At 36.7% G+C, this 20812-nt stretch overlaps 1 non-coding gene across 1 annotated transcript; it reads left to right on the forward strand.

The window, feature by feature from the left end:
• The first annotated feature begins 1181 nt into the window (after nucleotides 1–1181).
• On the forward strand, nucleotides 1182–1288 carry LOC120252392. Its single transcript, XR_005533925.1, has one exon. It is a non-coding gene; the product is annotated as a small nucleolar RNA R71 (small nucleolar RNA).
• Nucleotides 1289–20812: the final 19524 nt, after the last annotated feature.

The following is a 20812-nucleotide window of genomic DNA, read 5'->3' on the forward strand; positions in this document are numbered from 1 at the left end:
TTGTCAATATTACGCGAATGATGAAGCTACCCGGGGTTTTTCTTCTTGTTCAAGCATGTTCTTTTCGTCTTGCCGAACATGAAGCATCTAAAATCAACGAAGCTATCTCCTCCAACTTCCTTTTGTTGGTCAACAAGTCTTTCAAGAACTTTCACATACTTAGGCATTTTGGGCCAATGCATCAACAAAAGGGATATTGATGTGGAGTTGCTTGAACAAACTCGGGAACTTCTTGTCACTGTTCATCCCCTGGTCATTTTTCAATCTAGAGGGATAAAGGGATTCTTGGCTTGAAAGGTGGGGGTGCCACCTCTTTCTTTTGCTTGTCCCTCTTCCACCTCTATAACGTCGGGTAAAGCGTGTTCTTTTGGCTTCTCACTTGGAAGCCTACCTTCAACCTCACGACCACTTCTCAAAGTGATCGCCTTCCACATGCTCTCTAGGGGTTGGTCTCGTATTGCTCGGCAAGCTTCCATGTGGCCTTTTCGGGAGAGACTTGAAATTTGCCCCACACGATTTTCAAGGTTATGCGAAAGAGGCGGTGTGGTTGTGAAGTGTAGCCTTGACTGATTCAAACCTCATATTTGCAGATTGCACAAATCTAGCCAAGTGCTTCTCTAAGTCAGTCATTCGGGTTTCCAAACAGGAGATTCTCTTTTTCCACGAGGGGCTTGTTGTTGTTTGAAACCAGTGGCCCCATGGCCTTTTGTGGACCTGATTAATCCATGAGAAATTGGGATGATTCTTCCAACCCGAATTGTAGGTATTGTTATATGGGTTTCCTTGAGGTCTCATGCCATTACCTACAAAATCAACATTCTCCACCGAAGAACCATCACCAATAGAAATCGGGCAATCAGAGGGAGCATGTCCTCCACCATACCCAGTTGCAATTAGTCACGGCCGCCACTCTATTTGAAGTTAGAAGATCTAACTTCTTACTCAAAACTCTCCACTTGAGCAGCTAATGAAGTTACCGCATCTATTTCATGGAGACCCGAGCCACTTTTTCTTCTTCCTAGTGTTCCATTGGTAGTCTGTTTAACCCCATTTCTTCAATTACCCTGCCGAGCTTCATCGGGGTCTTGCTACCTAAGGTACCTCCTGCTGCCGCATCCAAGAGTTGCCTTGTACTCGGGTTCAAACCATTGTAAAAGGTTTGAACAATCATCCACTCTGGGAATCCTTGTTGCGGCCACTTTCTCAAGAGCTCCTTGAACCTTTCCCATGTCTCAAATAGAGACTCCAATTCCAACTAAACAAAGGATGAGATCTCATTCCTAAACTTTCGCAGTCCGGGAGGGAAATAATGGGCAAGAAAAAAACTTCTACCATCTCCTCCCATGTGGTGATCGATGCTCTAGGTAATGAGTGTAGCCATTGCTTCGCTGCTCTCCCTTTTAGGAAAAATGGGAAGGCTCTCAACTTGATGGCATCATCAGATTTACTACAGTTTATCTTCATCATATCACACACCTCGAAAACTCTCTATATATTTGTTTTGGATCCTCGTCGCAAATCGTTGAGCGTGCGTTACTTGACATGTGGATGAATACCGACTTCACTCAAAGTTACTGACATAGGGGACTGACGATACTCGATTGTGTCCCCAACAGCTGAAGGTGCAGCATAATCGGACAATGTTCCATTGTTGCTGTTCTATTCTCGCCATGTTTTTTCGAGATCCTTCCACTTCCAAATCGACTAAATTAGACTCGATTCTTGACAGGCTCTCCCTTTCTTCTAAGTGAACATTCAAGCTCGGGATCTCCTTCAATCAATATTGAGGGATTCCCTTGGGTCATAACACGAGGCTGCACTCCAAAAAGAAAGAAATGCAATCAGAACGATGATAGAATAAGAAGATATGCGATAGAATGTATGGTGAAAATAGCTAAGAAAACAAAGTGCAAAGTATCTCTAAATGGCTACTCACAGCAGCGGCAGCCAAAAAAACTTGACAAGGTCCCCTTGCGTATATCCCAGTGCACGGGTTTGTCGAAGTAATAATCCCGGATGAGTGGGTATCGAATCCACAGGGAGTAGGGAATAAAAACACTTAATTCGCTTCTTAGTTATGTGAAAGATTAATAGTGATAAGTGTGATAATGATTCAATTCTCAAAGGTAAAAGCAACAAGTAAGAGAGCACGAGTAAAGGAGAAGGTAAGGTAATCGATAAAGATGGGGTACTCGGATAATGCTCCGCCTAGGGACGATCGCTTCAAGTGCAAGAACCCTCTATTATGCTTCCTAATCAATGCAATAGTGAGTCGTGGAAATCCTTCATTACATAGTCCCTAATCAAAGGTCAACTATGCCTAACTCCATACATGTCCCGGAGGAGAAATCGAACAATCTCAACGCTTTCGCACTTGCATAGAGTTGCAATGAGCTCTAGGGATTCCAAGTGATAAATCTCTTCCTAATTATAGACCTAACCCCTTTGGTCCGGTGGAAGGTCCCTAACCACGATTAAGCCCCAAGATACTAAGATCATCTCAACACGTCACTCCGTTGCACTGCAGCTAAGCCCCCAGGAGGGTCATCCCTTAGACCATTCACTCTATTATGGCCGCAAAAGAACTCGAGGAATGGAGGTAGAATCTATCACGTCGGAGGGAAAGGGGACGCCTCTGTGCACTGTCGACTCAACCTATCAACCCTTTCCAACCTAGCTTTGTCTAACACTCGTGGTGTGTCACTCACTCATAAGGTTACCAATAAGAACTCTCAACCCTAGTGTCACTCTAGGGGAAATGTTCATACAATCAAGCATTCAAGGTTGGAACTCACAATAAATATCAATTAATTGAAAGCATAATAAAGAGATTTAATGAAACGAATACATCCTAGGGTTCACAAATACCCAAGTACCCACTAGGGGTTTAGCTGTCCATGGAGCTAAGTACAATCAAAGAAATAGAATGTAAAAGTGATGAATCCATAGAAAAACCCCCTCGATGGTCGTGTCGATGGTCTTGTGGAGAGTCCTCTACTCGTCGTCCAAGGATTCCCTCGTCCGGTATAGGATACGCCTCGACGGAAGCTCCCCTACCAACCTTCTCCCTAAGGAATGATGATGTCGGAGCCATAGAACCTCTCCAAAACCCTAGCCAATACCCCTCAAAACCATAGCCAAAGCCCTCTCTCTGAAATCGGGGCTGAATCGGCTTTAAATAGGGCTGGAGTCGGGCGACTACACGGGCCTATGGATTTTTCACACGCCCATGTGGAATTTCCACACGGGCGTGGATAATTTCCACATGCTCGTGTGGATTCTCTGAATTCCTGTTTTTCTCGGCGGCTTTGGACATTCTTGCTACTGATACTTTGGTACATTACCACCTCTCGATGATCCGGCCTGGATAGCTTCCCGAATCCATACTTTCATCGGGGTAGCATACAACGGGCACATGTTCACGTCGTGGATCACTTGCTTCTTCAATGATAGACAAGTTGGTGGAGCTCTTGTTCTATGTTCATAAGTCGGAATGCTCGAGTGTGACTACCCTTGTGCCTCTCCAAATGGATGTGCTAACTAGAATACGAGGAGGTTGCACACACTCTAGCATCTCACACCTGACCTATGTCTTTGCGTTTGAACCTTAGCAAGATTTCCTCCAAAATCGGTGCATTGTGTTCCACATTGGCTTCTTTCCTTTATACTCGGCCTCACAAGCCCACCTGCACGAAAGTAACATAAAAACACACATATTAGTGTAAAAACCCGAGAAAAGTAATGCTCAACATAAGGAATGAACGGTTCACATTCATATCGCACAAGCACTTATCAGCTGCATTCCATCTAATGAAGGAGCGCTTGAAAGCCGCTCCTGTCATGGCACAATGGGGCTGTGTTAAGCTAGTAAGGGTGAACCATTGTGTTTTTTAGTGAGAAGTTATCGAGAGCATGTTTGAAATAAATGACATATGATGTTGAATTTTATGCTATAATGTAGGCTATCAAACACTGGAGGCATTATCTGATTTACCTAGAGTTCATCTTGTACACAGATCACACCACTCTACACCATATACATTAACAAGGCAAGGTATCCTTTCGTCATGGTCGATAGGTAAACTTTTTTGGATGTACTTACCTTTATCATAATGCATAAGCTAGGGGTGTCCAACCGCATTACGGACACACTCAGTAGGCGAGCAAGATACTGGTTCTGTTGTAAGTCTAGGTACCCAATTTTGACCCTTTTCGTGACTTTTTGCGATTATTAAATATTTTTCAAAGGCTCTATTAGATGTACAGGTTGCAAAATGGATAGATTTATTACTATATGATGGTTTCTTGTTTTTAGGAAACCAACATTGTGTTTCAGAATATCTCCTATTTTTCAATCAAAACTATAATCTTATGCCTTTCTTTCAAAATGTCTCTTATTTTTTAATCAAAACCCTAATTGTATCTTTTCTTTTCAAAATGTTTGCTATTTTTTAATCAAAACACTAATGCTATATTTTTTTGGAACGTCTTCTATTTTTTAGTTTTGAATCAAAACCCTAAACCTATATCTTCCTTTTGGAATGTCTCCTATTTCTCAATCAAAACCCTGATCCTATGTTTTCTTTCCGGAATGTCTCCTATTTTCCATATTAGAATCAATACCCTAATCATAGGGTTGGCATTGGTAGTACGATCAGAGGGTGGAGCATGATGACGGAGTGAAGATTGTGTTGCTGCCCAAAATGCCAGAAGAAATGCCATCTTAGACTAGCACCAACATCAACTTCTTGTCTTATGTACTTTTCAAAAAGGAATCAGAGAATTCAGGAGCAGCGTTCATCTTACTCAGAAAGGCAGCCATCGAGAGCTTGCAGTCCTCAAAATTTCTAAAATTTATTCTTTCTTTTTAAGATGAGTTGGAAGAAGTCTTCCCCGATAACCTACCAAATGGACCTCCAGCTCTACATGACATCGAACATCATGTAAAGCTATAAACTGGCTATATCATACTATACTGACCACACTACCGAATGAGTCCCGGGGAACTGGAAGAATTGATATGTCAAATGGAAGAACTGCTGGCAAACGGGCACATCCATGAGAGCATGAGCCATTGTGGTGGTAGTAGCCTTGTTGATAGTCAAGCCATCAACAAAATTACAATCAGTTACAGGTTCCCTATCCATAGTTTGGATGATCATCTTGACCAGATTAGTGGTGTTATGCTGTTTACACACTTAAATATGAAGAACGAGTGTCATGAGATAAGCGTACGACCGGGGACAAGTGGAAGACCATGTTCAAGAAGTGCAAGGGGTTGTACGAATGGATGGTCATGCCATTCAGGATTTCCAATATCCCCAGACATTTATGAGGGTCATAAATGAACTTTTTTGGGCGTTCATTGGCAAGTTCGTGGTCTGGTGTTGTACTTCAATAACATACTCATTTATAGCCCGAACCATGAGATACTCCTTATACATGTTCAGGATGTCCTCGCTATTCTTCGATCCCAATAGTTTTACATGATAAGGAAGAAGTGTGTTTTATTCGCAACCAAGGTATTGTTTTAGCTATATTGTTTTAGGAGAAGTAATATAGGTGGATGAAGCGAAGATCATGGCAGTGCAACAATGGGTGACTCCCACAAACATCACCGAGGTGAGTAGTTTCCATGACCTCATTTCCTTTATAGGCAGTTCATCTCATACTTCAGCAGTATTATGGCACCACCCACCGAGTGCCTGAATAGCAACAAGTTTGCATGGATAGATAAAGCCAATGCAGCATTCCATCTAATGAGGAAGTGCTTTACCGCCTCTCCTGTCATGGCGAAATCGGGCTGTGTTAAGCTAGTAAGGGTGACCCATTATATTTTTTAGTGAGAAGTTATCGAGAGCATGTTTGAACTAAATGACATATGACATCGAATTTTATGCTGCGGTGTAGGCTATCAAACACTAGAGACATTATCTGATTTACCGAGAGTTCATCTTATACCCAGATCACGCCACTCTACAGCATATATATAACAAAGGCAAGGTATCCTTCCGTCATGGCCGATAGGTAAAATTTTTTCGATGAACTTACCTTTATCATGATGCATAAGCCAGGGGTGTCCAACCGCATTAAGGACCCACTCGAGTGGGCGAGCAACATCATCGGGTTCTCATTGTAAGTTTGGATAGCCGCTTTTGACTCTTTTTGTGACTTTTTGCGACTGATAAATATTTTTCAAAGGCTCTATTAGATGTACAGGTCGTGAAATGGATAGATTTATTACTACATGATGGTTTCTTTTTTGAGAAAACCAACACTGTGTTCCGGAATATCTCCTATTTTTCAATGAAAACTGTAATACTATGTCTTTCTTTCAAAATGTCTCCTATTTTTTAATCAAAACCCTAATCATATACTTTATTTTCTAAATGTGTCCTATTTTTTAATCAAAACACTAATGCTATATTTTTTTGAATGTCTTCTATTTTTTAGTTTTGAATCAAAATCGTAATCCTATGTCTTCCTTTTTTGAATGTCTCCTATTTCTCAATCAAAGCCCTAATCCTATGTTTTCTTTACGTAATGTCTCCTATTTTTCATATTATAATCAATACCCTAATCATAGGGTGCCTTTGGTAGTATGATCAGAGGGTGGTGCATGACTGACTGTGCGAACTCTTATAATTTCTCCTTTGAGGGAGTGAAGATTGTGTTGCCACCCAAAATGCCAGAAGAAATGCGGCCTTCCACTAGCACGAACATCAACTTGTTGTCTTATGTACTGTTCAAAAAGGAGTTATAGAATTCAGGAACAACGTTCATCTTGCTCAGAAAGGAAGCCATCGAGAGCTTGGAGTTGTCAAAAATTCTAGAAGTTATTCTTTCTTTTTAAGATGAGTTGGAAGACGTCTTCCCCGATGACCGACAGAATGGACATCCAGCTCTTTGTGACATTTAACATCATGTAAAGCTATAAACTGGCTCTATCATACTATACTGACCACACTACCGAATGAGTCCCTGGGAACATGAAGAATTGATATGTTAAGTGGAAGAACTGCTGGCAAACGGGCACATCCGTGAGAGCATGAGCAATTGTGGTAGTAGCAAGCCTTGTTGATAATCAATCCATCAACAAAATTACTATCAGTTACAGGTTCCCTATCCTTAGTTTGGATGATCATGTTCAAGAAGCGTGAGGGGTTGTACGAATCGATGGTCATGCCATTCAGGCTTTCCAATATCTCCAGACATTTATGAGGGACATAAATGAACTTTTGTGGGCATTCATTGGTAAGTTTGTGGTCTGGTGGTGTACTTCAATAACATACTCATTTATAGCCTGAACCACGAGATACTCCTTGTACATGTTTGGGATGTCCTCGCTATTCTTCGATCGCAATAGTTTTACATGATAAGGAAGAAGTGTGTTTTCTTCACACCCAAGGTATTGTTTTTCAGCAATGTTATTCTAGGAGAAGGAATATAGGTGGATGAAGCGAAGATCATGGCAGTGCAACAGTGGGTGACTCCCACACAGATCACCGAGGTGAGTAATTTCCATTGCCTCACTTCCTTTTATTGGCAGTGCATCTCATACTTCAGTAGTATTATGGCACCACTAACCGAGTCCCTGAAGGGCAACAAGTTTGCATGGATAGATGAAGCCAATGCTGCATTCCATCTTATGAAAAGCGCCTGACCAACGCTCCTGTCATGGAGAAATGGGGTTGTGTTAAGCTAGTAAGGGTGAACCATTGTATTTTTTAGTGAGAAGTTATCAAGAGAACGTTTGAACTAAATGACATAAGATACAGAATTTTATGCTGTGGTGTAGGCTATCAAACACAAGAGGAATTATCTAATTTATTGAGAGTTCATCTTCTACACAGATCACGCCACTCTGTAGCATATACATCAACAAGGCAAGGTATCCTTTTGTCCTGGCCGATAGGTAAAATTTTTTGGTTGAACTTACCTTTATCATGATGCATAAGCAAGGTGTGTCCAACCGCATTAAGGACCCACTCAGTAGGTGAGCAACATACTGGTTCTGTTGTAAGTCTTAGTACCCAGTTTTGACCCCTTTCATGACTTTTTTTGACTGATTAATATTTTTCAAAGGCTCTATGAGATGTACTGGTTGCAAAATGGATAGATTTACTACTACACGATGGTTTCTTGTTTTGAGAAACCAACAATGTGTTTCGGAATATCTCCTATTTTTCAATCAAAACTGTAACCCTATGTCTTTCTTTCAAAATGTCTCATATTTTTAATCAAAACCCTAATCGTATATTTTATTTTTGAAATGTCTCCTATTTTTTAATCAAAACACTAATGATATATTTTTTCGGAACGTCTTCTATTTTTTATTTTTGAATCAAAACCCTAATCCTATGTCTTCCTTTTGGAATGTCTCCTATTTCTCAATCAAAACCCTAATCCTATGTTTTCTTTCCGGAATGTCTCCTATTTTTCATATTAGAATCAATACCCTAATCATATGGTGGCCTTGGTAGTATGATCAGAGGGTGGTGCATGACGACGATGCGAACTCTAACAATTTCTCCTTTGAGTGAATGAAGATTGTGTTGCTACACAAAATGCCAGAAGAAATGCCACCTTCCTCTAGCACCAACATCAACTTGTTGTCTTATGTACTATTCAAAAAGGAGTTATAGAATTCAGGAGCAGCATTCATCTTGCTCAGAAAGGCAGCCATCTACAGCTTGGAGTCCTCAGAAATTCTAGAAGTTATTCTTTCTTTTTAAGATGAGTTGGAAGACGTCTTTCCTGATGATTACCAAATCAACCTCAAGCTCTTCGCGATATCGAACATCATGTAAAGCTATAAACTGGCTCTATCATACCGTACTAACCAAACTACCGAATGAGTCCCTTGGAACAGGAAGAATTGATATGTCAAGTTTAATAATTGCTGGCAAATGGGCACATCCGTGATAGCATGAGCCATTGTGGTGGTAGCATCCTTGTTGATAGTCAAGCCATCAACAAAATTAATATCAGGTACAGGTTCCCTATCACTAGTTTGGAAGATCATTTTGACCAGATTAGTGGTGTTATGTTGTTCGCACACTTAAATATGCAAAACAAGCATCACAAGATAAGCGTATGACCTGAGACGAGTGGAATACCATGTTTAAGAAGCGCGAGGGGTTGTAATAATGGATGGTCATGCTATTCAGGCTTTCCAATATCCCCAAATATTTATGAGGTTCAGAAATGAACTTTTGTGGGCGTTCATTGGCAAGTTCGTGGTTTGGTGGTGTACTTCAATAATATACTCATTTATAGCCCGAACCACGAGATACTCCTTCTACATGTTCGGGATGTCATCACTATTCTTCGATCCCAATAGCTTTACATGATGAGGAAGAAGTGTGTTTTATTCACACCCAAGGTATTGTTTTTTAGCTATGTTGTTTTAGGAGAAGGAATATAGGTGGATGAAACGAAGATCATGGCAGTGCAACAATGGGTGACTCCCACAAACATCACCGAGGTGAGGAGTTTCCACGACCTCACTTCGTTTTATGGGCAGTTCATCTCATACTTTAGTAGTATTATGGCACCACTCACCGAGTCCCTGAAAGACAATAAGTTTGCATGGTTAGATGAAGCCAATGCTGCATTCCATCTAATTAAGGAGCACTTGACCGCCGCTGCTGTCATGGCGAACTAGGCCTGTGTTAAGCTAGTAAGGGTGAACCATTGTATTTTTTAGTACAAAGTTTTCGAGAGCACGTTTGAACCAAATGACATATGGTGTCAAATATTATGCTGTGGTGTAGGCTATCAAACACTGGAGGCAGTATCTGATTTACCGAGAGTTCATCTTGTACACAGATCACACCACTCTAAAGCATATACATCAACAAGGCAAGGTATCCTTTCATCTTGGCCGATAGGTAAATTTTTTGGATAAACTTACCTTTATCATGATGCATAAGCCAGGGGTGTCCAACTGCATTACAAACCCACTCAGTAGGCGAGCAACATACTGGTTCTGTTGTAAGTCTTGGTACCCAGTTTTGACACTTTTCATGCATTTTGCGACTGATAAATATTTTTCAAAGGCTCTATTAGATGTACATGTTGCAAAATGGATAGATTTAATACTACATGATGGTTTCGTTTTTTGAGGAAACGAACATTGTGTTTCGGAATATCTCCTATGTTTCAATCAAAACTATAAGCCTATGTCTTTCTTTCAAAATGTCTCCTATTTTTAATCAAAACCGTAATTGTATCTTTTTTTTCGAAATGTCTCCTATTTTTTAATCAAAACACTAATGCTATTTTTTTTTCGGAACGTCTTCTATTTTTTTAGTTTTGAATCAAAACAATAATCCCATGTCTTCCTTTTGTAATGTCTCTTATTTCTCAATCAAAACCCTAATCCTATGTTTTCTTTTCGGAATGTCTCCTATTTTTCATATTAGAATCAATACCCTAAGGACGAACTGGGCCTGTGTTAAGCTAGTAAGGGTGAACCATTGTATTTTTTAGTGCAAAGTTTTCGAGAGCACGTTTGAACCAAATGACATATGGTGTCAAATATTATGCTGTGGTGTAGGCTATCAAACACTTTGGAGGCGATGTCGATTTCATCGAGAGTTCATCTTGTACACAGATCACACCACTCTAAAGCATATACATCAACAAGGCAAGGTATCCTTTCATCTTGGCCGATAGGTAAATTTTTTGGATAAACTTACCTTTATCATGATGCATAAGTCAGGGGTGTCAAACCGCATTACAAACCCACTCGATGAGCGAAAAGCAACATACTCGGTTCTATTGTAAGTCTTGGTACCCGATTTTGACACTTTTTCATGCATTTTTGCGATCGATAAATATTTTTTTCAAAGGCTCTATTAGATGTACAGGTTGCAAAATGGATAGATTTAATACTACATGATGGTTTCGTTTTTTGAGGAAATCGAACATTGTGCTTTCGGAATATCTCCTATGTTTTCAATCAAAACTATAAGCCTATGTCTTTCTTTTCAAAAATGTCTCCTATTTTTTTAATCAAAAACCCGTAATTGTATCTTTTTCTTTTTGAAAATGTCTCCTATTTTTTTAATCAAAACACTAATGCTATTTTTTTCGAACGTCTTCTATTTTTTTAGTTTTGAATCAAAACAATAATCCCATGTCTTCCTTTTGTAATGTCTCTTATTTCTCAATCAAAACCCTAATCCTATGTTTTTCTTTTTCGAATGTCTCCTATTTTTTTCATATTAGAATCAATACCCTAAGGACTGAACTGGGCTGTGTTAAGCTAGTAAGGGTGAACCATTGTATTTTTTTAGTGCAAAGTTTTTCGAGAGACGCGTTTGAACCAAATGACATATGGTGTCAAATATTATCTTTGTGGTGTAGGCTATCAAACACTGGAGGCGATGCTCGATTTACCGAGGAGTTCATCTTGTACACAGATCACACCACTCTAAAGCATATACATCAACAAGGCAAGGTATCCTTTCATCTTGGCCGATAGGTAAATTTTTTGGATAAACTTACCTTTATCATGATGCATAAGCCAGGGGTATCCAAGCGCATTACAAACCCACTCGATGAGGCGAGCAACATACTGGTTCTGTTGTAAGTCTTGGTACCCAATTTTGACACTTTTCATGCTTTTTGCGACTGATAAATATTTTTCAAAGGCTCTATTAGATGTACAGGTTGCAAAATGGATAGATTTATTATTACATAATGGTTTCTTATTTTGAGGAAATCAACACTTTGCTTCGGAATATCTCGTATTTTTTATTCAAAACTGTAATCCGATGTGTTTATTTCAAAATGTCTCCTATTTTTAATAAAAACCCAAATCATATCTTTTCTTTTGTAAATGACTCCTATTTTTTAATCAAATCATTAATGCAATTTTTTTTCAGAACGTCTTCAATTTTTTATTTTTGAATCAAAACCTTAATCTTATGTCTTCCTTTTTGAATGTCTCCTATTTCTCAATCAAAACCCTAATCCAATGTTTTCTTTTCAGAATGTCTCTTATTTTTCATATTATAATCAATACCATAATCATAGGGTGGCTTTGGCAGTATGATCAGAGGGTGGTGCATGATGACGGCGTGAACTCTAACAATTTCGCTTTCGAGGGAGTGAAGATTGTGTTGCTGCCCAAAATGCTAAAAGAAATGCCACCTTCCACTAGCACCAACATCAACTTGTTGTCTTATGTACTGGTCAAAAAGGAGTTATAGAATTCAGGAGCAGCATTCATCTTGCTCAGAAAGGTAGCCATCGAGAGCTTGGAGTCCTCAAAAATTATAGAAGCTATTCTTTCTTTTTAAGATGAGTTGGAAAACGTCTTCCCCAATGACCTACCAAATGGACCTCCAGCTCTTCGTGACATCAAACTTCATGTAAAGCTATAAACTGGCTCTATCATACTATACTGACCACACTACCGAATGAGTCCCCGGGACTAGGAAGAATTGATATGTCAAGTGGAAGAACTGCTAGCAAACGGGCACATCCGTGAGAGCATGAGCCATTGTGGTGGTAGCAGCCTTGTTGATAGTCAAGCCATCAACAAAATTACTATCAGGTACAGGTTCCCTATCCCTAGTTAAATGATCATCTTGACCAGATTAGTGGTGTTATTGTGTTTGCACTCTTACATATGAAGAACAAGTATCATGAGATAAGTGTACGACCGGGGATGAGTGGAAGACCATGTTCAAGAAGCGCGAGGAGTTGTACTAATGGATGGTCATGCCATTCAGCAATTCCAATATTCCCAGACATTTATGATGGTCATAAATGAACTTTTTTGGGCGTTCATTGGCAAGTTCGTGGTCTGGTGGTGTACTTCAATATCATACTCATTTATAGCCCGAACCACGAGATACTCCTTCTACATGTTCGGGATGTCCTCGCTATTCTTCGATCCCAATAGTTTAACATGATGAGGAAGAAGTGTGTTTTCTTTACACCGAAGGTATTGTTTTTCAGCTATGTTGTTTTAGGAGAAAGAATATAGGTGGATGAAGTGAAGATCATGGCAGTGCAACAGTGGGTGACTCCCACAAACATCACCGAGGTGAGGAGTTTCAACGACCTCACTTCCTTTTATAGGCAGTTTATCTCATACTTCAGTAGTATTATGGCACCACTCAACGAGTGCTTGAAGGACAACAAGTTTGCATGCATAGAGGAAGCCAATGCTTCATTCCATCTAATGAAAAAGCGCTTGACCGCCGCTCCTGTCATAGCGAAATGGGGCTGTGTTAAGCTAGTAAGGGTGAACCATTGTATTTCTTAGTGAGAAGTTATCGAGAACACGTTTGAACTAAATGACATATGACATCGAATTTTATGCTATGGTGTAGTCTATCAAACACTGGAGGCATTATCTGATTTACCGAGAGGTCATCTTATACACAGATCACGCCACTCTACAACATATACATCAACAAGGCAAGGTATCTTTTCGTCATGGACGATAGGTAAACTTTTTTGGATAAACTTACCTTTATCATGGTGCATAAGCCAGGGGTGTCCAACTGCATTACGGACCCACTCAGTAGGCGAGTAACATACTGGTTCTGTTGTAAGTCTTGGAACCCAGTTTTGACCCTTTTCGTGACTTTTTGCGACAAATAAATATTTTTCAAAGGCTCTATTAGATGTACAGGTTCAAAAATGGATAGATTTATTACTACATGATGGTTTCTTGTTTTGAGGAAGCCAACACTGTGTTTCGGAATATCTCCTATTTTTCAATCAAAACTGTAATCCTATGTCTTTCTTTTAAAATGTCTCATATTTTTTAATCAAATCCCTAATCGTATCTTTTCTTTTCTAAATGTCTCCTATTTTTAAATCAAAACACTAATGCTATATTTTTTAGGAACGTTTTGTATTTTTTAGTTTTGAATCAAGACTCTAATCCTATGTCTTCCTTTTTTAATGTCTCCTATTTCTCAATCAAAACCCTAATCCTATGTTTTCTTTTCTGAATGTCTCCTATTTTTCATATTAGAATCAATACCCTAATCATATGTTTGATTTTTGGAATGTCTGCTATTTTCAAATCAAAACGCTAATTCTAATTTTTCTTTTGAGAATGTCTCCTTTTTTTCAACCGAAACCCTAATTATATGTTTTCTTTTTATAATGTCTCCAATTTTTTAATCAAAACCGAAATGATATGTTTGTTTTCTGGAATGTCTTCTATTTTTTAGTTTTGAATCAAAAGCCTAATCTTATGTCTTCCGTTTGGAATGTCTCCTATTTTATAATCAAAACCCTAATCCTATGTTTTCTTCACGGAATGTCTCCTATTTTTCGCATTAGAATCATTACCCTAGTCATATGTTTTTTTTTCAGTCTCAAATTTTTGAATAAAAACCCTAATCCTATGATTTCTTTTGGGAATGTCTCCTATTTTTCAATCAAAACACTAATCCTATATTTTGTTTTCGGAATGTTTCCTATTTATCGTTTTTGAATCAAAACCCTAATCCAATATTTCGTTTTCGGAATGTCTCCTATTTTTCAATCAAAACACTAATTGCATGTTTTCTTTTTGGCATGTCTCATATTTTTATTTGAATCAAAACTCAAATGGTATGTTTTCTTTTTACAATGTCTCCTAGTTTTTAATCAAAACCCTAACCTAATGTTTTTTATTGGAATACCCCAATTATCCAATCAAAACACTAATCCTATGTTTTCCTTTTTTAATGTCTTCTACTTTTAGGTTTTCAATCAAAAACCTAATCATAACTTTTCTTACAGAATATCTTCTATTTTGGATCAAAACCCTAATCAAATGTTTTCTTTATGGATTGTCTTCATTTTTAATTTTTGATATTTTTCATTTTTGAATCAAAACCCTAATCCTATGTTTCATTTTACGGAATCCCTCCTATTTTTTAATGAAAATACTAATCATATGTTTTATTTTTGAAATGTTTCGTATTATTTAATCAAAACCCTAATCCTATGTTTTCTTATAGGAATGTCTCGCAATTTTCAGTTTTCAATCAAAAACCTAATCCTAAGTTTTTTTTTCAGAATGTCTTCTATTTTTTATTCAAACCCTAACCTATGTTTTATTTTCGGAATGTCACCTATTTTTCTTTTCTGAATCAAAACCGTAATCCAATTTTTTTTTCTAATGTCTCCAATTTTTTAATCAAAACCTTAATTGTACGTTTTCTTTTCAAAATGTCTCCTATTGTCCAGTTTTGAATAAAAACACCAATCCTATGTTTTCTTTTTAGAATTTCTCATATTTTTTAATCAAAACATTGATAGAATATTTTCTTTCCGGAATGTCTAATATTTTTCAACCAAAACCCTAATCCAATAATTTCTTTTCAGAATGTCTCTTAATTTTTGCTATTCAATCAAAAACCTAATCCTATATTTTCTTTTCAGAATGTCTTCTATTTCTTAATCAAAACACTAATCATTTGTTTTATTTTTGGAATGTCACCTATTTTTCTTTTCTGAATCAATACCGTAATCCGATTTTTTTCCTAATGTCCACCTATTTCCGAATAAAAACCATAATCCTATGTTTTCTTTTCATAATGTCTACTATTTTTCGCCTTTGAATCAAAATACTAATCCTATATTTTCTTTTCAGAATCTCTCCTATTTCTTTAATCAGGACCCTAATAATATGTTTTTTATTCAAAATGTCTTCTATTTTTGAATGAAAATCCTAATCTAGTGTTTATTTTTGGAATGTCTCCTATTTTTTAATCAAAACCCTAATCCTATGTTTTCTTTTAAGAATGTCTCCTAATATTTGTTTTTCAATCAAAAACATAATCCTAAGTTTTCTTTTGCGAATGTCTTCTATTTTTTAATCAAAATTCTAATTGTATGTTTTCTTTTTGAAATGTCTCCTATTTTTTGGTTTTGAATCAAAACCCTAATGCTTTGCTTGCTTTTTGGTTTTGAACCTATGCTTTCTTTTTGGAATGTCTCCTATTTTTCGGTTTTGATTCAAAACCCTAATCCTACATTTTCTTTTCAGAATGTCTCCTATTTTTCAATCAAACCCCTAATCATATATTTTCTTTTCTAACCATCTTCTATTTTTCTGTTTTAAATAAAAATCCTAATCCTATGTCTCCCTTTCGTAACTTCTCCAATTTTTTAATTAAAACCATAATCCTATGTTTTATTTTGGTAATGTCTCCTATTTCTTGATTTATTAATCGAAACCCTAATCGAACGTTTCCTTTTTTGAATGTCGCCTACTTTTGAAACAAGACCCTAATCCTATGTTTTTTCCTTCTGCATGTCTCCCATTTTTGAATCAATGACCTAATCCTATTTTATCTTTTTATAATGTCTCCTACTTTTTGCATTAGAATCATTACCCAAATACTATATTTTATTTTTAGAATTCCTAGTATTTTTTAATTAAAACCCTAATCCTATGTTTTCTTTTCGTAATGTCCTCTATTTTATAATAAAAACCCTAATCCTATGTTTTTTGTTTGAAATGTCTGCTATTTATTGGTTTTAAACCAAAATTCTAATCCTATGGTTTTTTTTCGGAATGTCTCCTATTTTTGAATCAAAACCCTAATCCAATATTTTGTTTTCGTAATATCTCCTATTCGTTAATTTTGAATCAAAACCTGATATAATCTTTTCTTTTCAGAATGTCTCCAATATTTCAATCGAAACCCTAATATTATGATTAATTTTTTGGAATGCCTCCGAATTTTGGATCAAAATGCTAATCCTATGTTTTTCTTTTCAGAATGTCTCATATTTTTCATTCAAAAAATTAATCCTATATTTTCTTTTCGTAATGTTTGCTATTTTTCAGTCAAAACCATAATCCTATAATTTCTTTTTGGAATGTCGCAAAATTTTCGCTTTTTTACCAAAAATGTAATTCTAAGTTTTTATTTTAGAATGCCTTCAATTTTTGAATCAAAATTCTTATTTTTTTCGGAATGTCTCCTATTTTTTATTTCTAAATTAAAACCCTAATCCTATGTTTTCTTTCCAGATTGTCTCCTATTTTTTTAATCGAAACAGTAATCTTATATTTTCTTTTTAGAATGTCTCCTATTTTTTAATCAAAATACTAATGCTATTACTTTTCGAAATGTTTTCTAATTTAAGCTTATCAATGAAAAACCTAATCCTAAAATTTCTTTTCGGAATGTCTTCTATTTTTGAATCAAAACCCAAATCCTATGTTTTTTTTTTCAAAATGTCTCCTACGTTTCCATTTTGAATCAAAACCCAAATGCTATGTTTTCTTTTATGAATGTCACCTATTTTATTTTTTTGAATCAAAACTCTGATCCTATATTTTCTTATCAGAATGTCTCCTATTTTTTCGGTTTAAATCAAAACCCTAATCCTATGCCTTCCTTTCAAATGTTTCATTTTTTCAATGAAAACCCAAATCTTAAGTTATCTTTTTGGAATGTTTGTTAATTTTTTTTATTTTTGATCAAAACCCTAATCCTATCTTTTTACTTTTCAGGATGTCTCCTATTTTTGTATGAAAACCCTATTCCTATGTTTTCTTTTTAGAATGTCTGCTATTTTTTAATCAAAGCCAAAATCCTTTGTTTTGTTTTTGGAACATCTGCTATTTTCCGCAATGTATCCTAATTTATAATCAAAACCTTAATCCTAAGTTTTCATCCCTAAATGTCTCATATTTTTCTATCAAAACCCTAATTCTATGTTTTATTGCGGAATGTCTAATATTTTTAGATTTTCAATCAAAAACCTTATTCTATGTTTTCTTTTCGGAATGTCTTCTATTTTTTAAATACAAATCTTAATGCTATGTTTTCTTATTGGAATATCTTCTAAATTTTTTGTTTTGAATCAAAACGCTAATCATATGTTTTCTTGGAATATCTCATACTTTTCGATATTTAATCAATACCATTATCCAAAATGTCTCCAATTTTTAAATGAAAACCGTAATCCATTGTTTTCTTTTGGGAATATCTCTTATTCTTCCATTTTGAATCAAAATCCTTATTGTATGTCTTATTTTCAAAACGTCTCCTATTTTTGGGATTTTTATCAAAACCCTAATGCTATGTTTTCTTTTCGAAAAGCCTACTATTTCTCAATCGAAACGCTAGTCCTATGCTTTATTTTCTGAATGCCTTGTATTTTTTAGTCAAAACCCTAATCTTATATTTTCTTTTTGTAATGTCCTGTATTTTATAATCAAAACCCAAATCCTATATTTTATTTTCAAAAATGTTTCCTATTTATGCGTTTTGAATCAAAATTCTAATCCTATGGTTTCTTTTTAGAATATCTCCCATTTTTGAATCAAAACATTGATCCTATTTTTTCTTTTCCGAATGTCTCCTAATCATCTATTTTGAATCAAAAACCCTAATATAATACTTTCATTTTGGAATGTCTCCAATTTTTTAGCCAACACCCTAATATTATGTTTTTTTTTCAGAATGCCTCCTAATTTTTTATCAAAACCCTAATCCTATGTTTTCTTTTCAGACTGTCTCCTATTTTTTAATCAAAACCCATATCTTATGTTTTCTTTTTATAATTTATCGAAAACTTAATCCCAAGTTTTATTTTTGGAATGCCTTCTATTTGTTAATCAAAAACCTAATGCCATGTTTTAATTTTGAAATGTCTTCTATTTTTAAATCTAAACCCTAGTCCTTTTTTTCTCTTTTCGAAATGCCTAATATTTTTCTGTTTTTAATCCAAACCATGAATGATGAGCTCTCCGTACGTGCACGGGTCGCACACAAGTAATACAGTGGTACCCCGTGAGGGGTAGGGTTGTCAAACCATAGGGACTGGACTCAAAGTACTAATTTATCTTCTAATGTCTAACCAATTAATGATGGTTGGTAAAAGGGCTACAACTAGATTTTAAAGGGGGAAAGATGACAGGTAAGGGCTGGGATGGAACTAGGTGAGACACCCGGAAATAGAGTTGTGCCCCAGATTAATCCCATGGTGAACCATGCAATATGCTTGTTCCTAATACCTTCCAGGTACATCCTAAGGTTCTTGTGCGTGCTCAAGAGCAATTTTGCATCTATGGTTCTCATATACCCAAGTTTTGCTAAGGTAACTGTGGATTTTATACACATCGAGTTTTGTAATCACACATGGTAACTACAACTATTGCAATTTATACACCAAGTTTTACACAACCAACTGTGCAACTCAAACACATCAAGTTATACAAAAACATGATTAAACACAAAGACCAATAGAACTCATGAGACTATTAAAAGTAAGTAAATCGACAAAAGCACATAAACATCCAAGTTCATAAATCCGAGGGGACCGCAGAGGTGGTTAGTACGTCAGTAGTTTTACAAATCCACAAAAGACTAAAAGAAAACAAGAGGCAATGAAGCCATGAAAGACTCCCCTCTTTGCTTTTCAAAACTCCAGCGATGCTTCAATGTGGTATTACCGGCTTAGATCTGCTCCACTCACGATCTTCCATGATGGCTCCCACTCAGCCCTAGAAAAGTGAGAAAGGCTTGGTAGCACCACAAGAAGAAGGAAGAAATGATGTGAAGAAAGATGCCTAGATTTGACTTAAATAGTAGTTTTCAGCGCGACACGCCTGCGCATGGTCGTACCACTCCCCACGATTATCACGAGGGCGTCCAAAACAATTGAATCATAGAATTCCGTCGCGACATGCCCTGGCTTCGCCTCTAGCGCGATCGTGCTGAGAGCACACCTATCGTGACGCCTTCTCCAAACTTGAGCCAGCAATGAATACTATAGTAACCGACTACAAAAATCTACCGGAATAATATAGGGGACACATGTAGTGAGTCAGAGACAGTGATACGGCATGAGAGCACTGTAATTTCACATCTTTCCCCATTGTAATTGAGTAGAATCCTAGTACTTTGCATAGTAACCTATTTTCCTACACAACACACAATAATACCCATTGTAGCAGCGAATCACAATAAATAAACACTTAAAGTCAAGATAAATACATGAAAAAGGATAGCAAATATATATATGAAATGCACTCATCAAATACCCCCACACTTGAACATTTTGCTTGTCCTTAAGCAAAACACATCAACACATAAGAAAAGAAGATGAGTGCACCTGACCTCGATGTTAGTAATATAGGATTTTCAAAAGGGGAATAGGGGCACCAGTTGTCGGGAGTGTGTTGGTTGATCAAAAATGATAAGATTCACTCTCAACTTGTACTCCCCAAGGTGTGTGTATGATTACCATAATTTGATGTGCCCCATGCAATGTTTAATCAACTTAGCTCACAATGACCTTATTTCACACTATGCTAAATGGGTGGTAGCTTCATACACCCTAGAGGTAGCCCTTTTTCTCTGTAGGTCATCAAATGTACACTTGTAATGCCCAAATTTTGACTACTCAAGGTAGGGCTTTACACTTCTAATGTAATACCTCTTTCTACCATCTTTTTACAAAGTATTTACAAAGATGCGTAGGTTATGCCACAAGAATCTGACTTTCCATATAAACAAAGGAACCATCATGGTCATTGAGCTATAGGTTTTCTCCCAAGTACAAGTGGCTCTACAATTAAGGTGAGGTGAGAGAAATAAGAGGGTTTTCGAGATAAAGAGTGAAGCTAACAATTAAGCTCAATAAAAATACAATAACACACTAGTGTCCCCTTACACTTAAAATTCAACAAAATAAAATCATAGATCATCCTAAGTCACGACTCATCACAATGAATACAATAGTAAAACCCTCCCCTGCATTTAAACTATACATTGTCCTCAATATACAAATGCATGCATGAAGAAATGAATCAAGGACAATT

This window comes from Dioscorea cayenensis, chromosome 20 (genome assembly GCF_009730915.1).
Source record: "Dioscorea cayenensis subsp. rotundata cultivar TDr96_F1 chromosome 20, TDr96_F1_v2_PseudoChromosome.rev07_lg8_w22 25.fasta, whole genome shotgun sequence".
NCBI classification, from domain to species: Eukaryota; Viridiplantae; Streptophyta; class Magnoliopsida; order Dioscoreales; family Dioscoreaceae; genus Dioscorea; species Dioscorea cayenensis.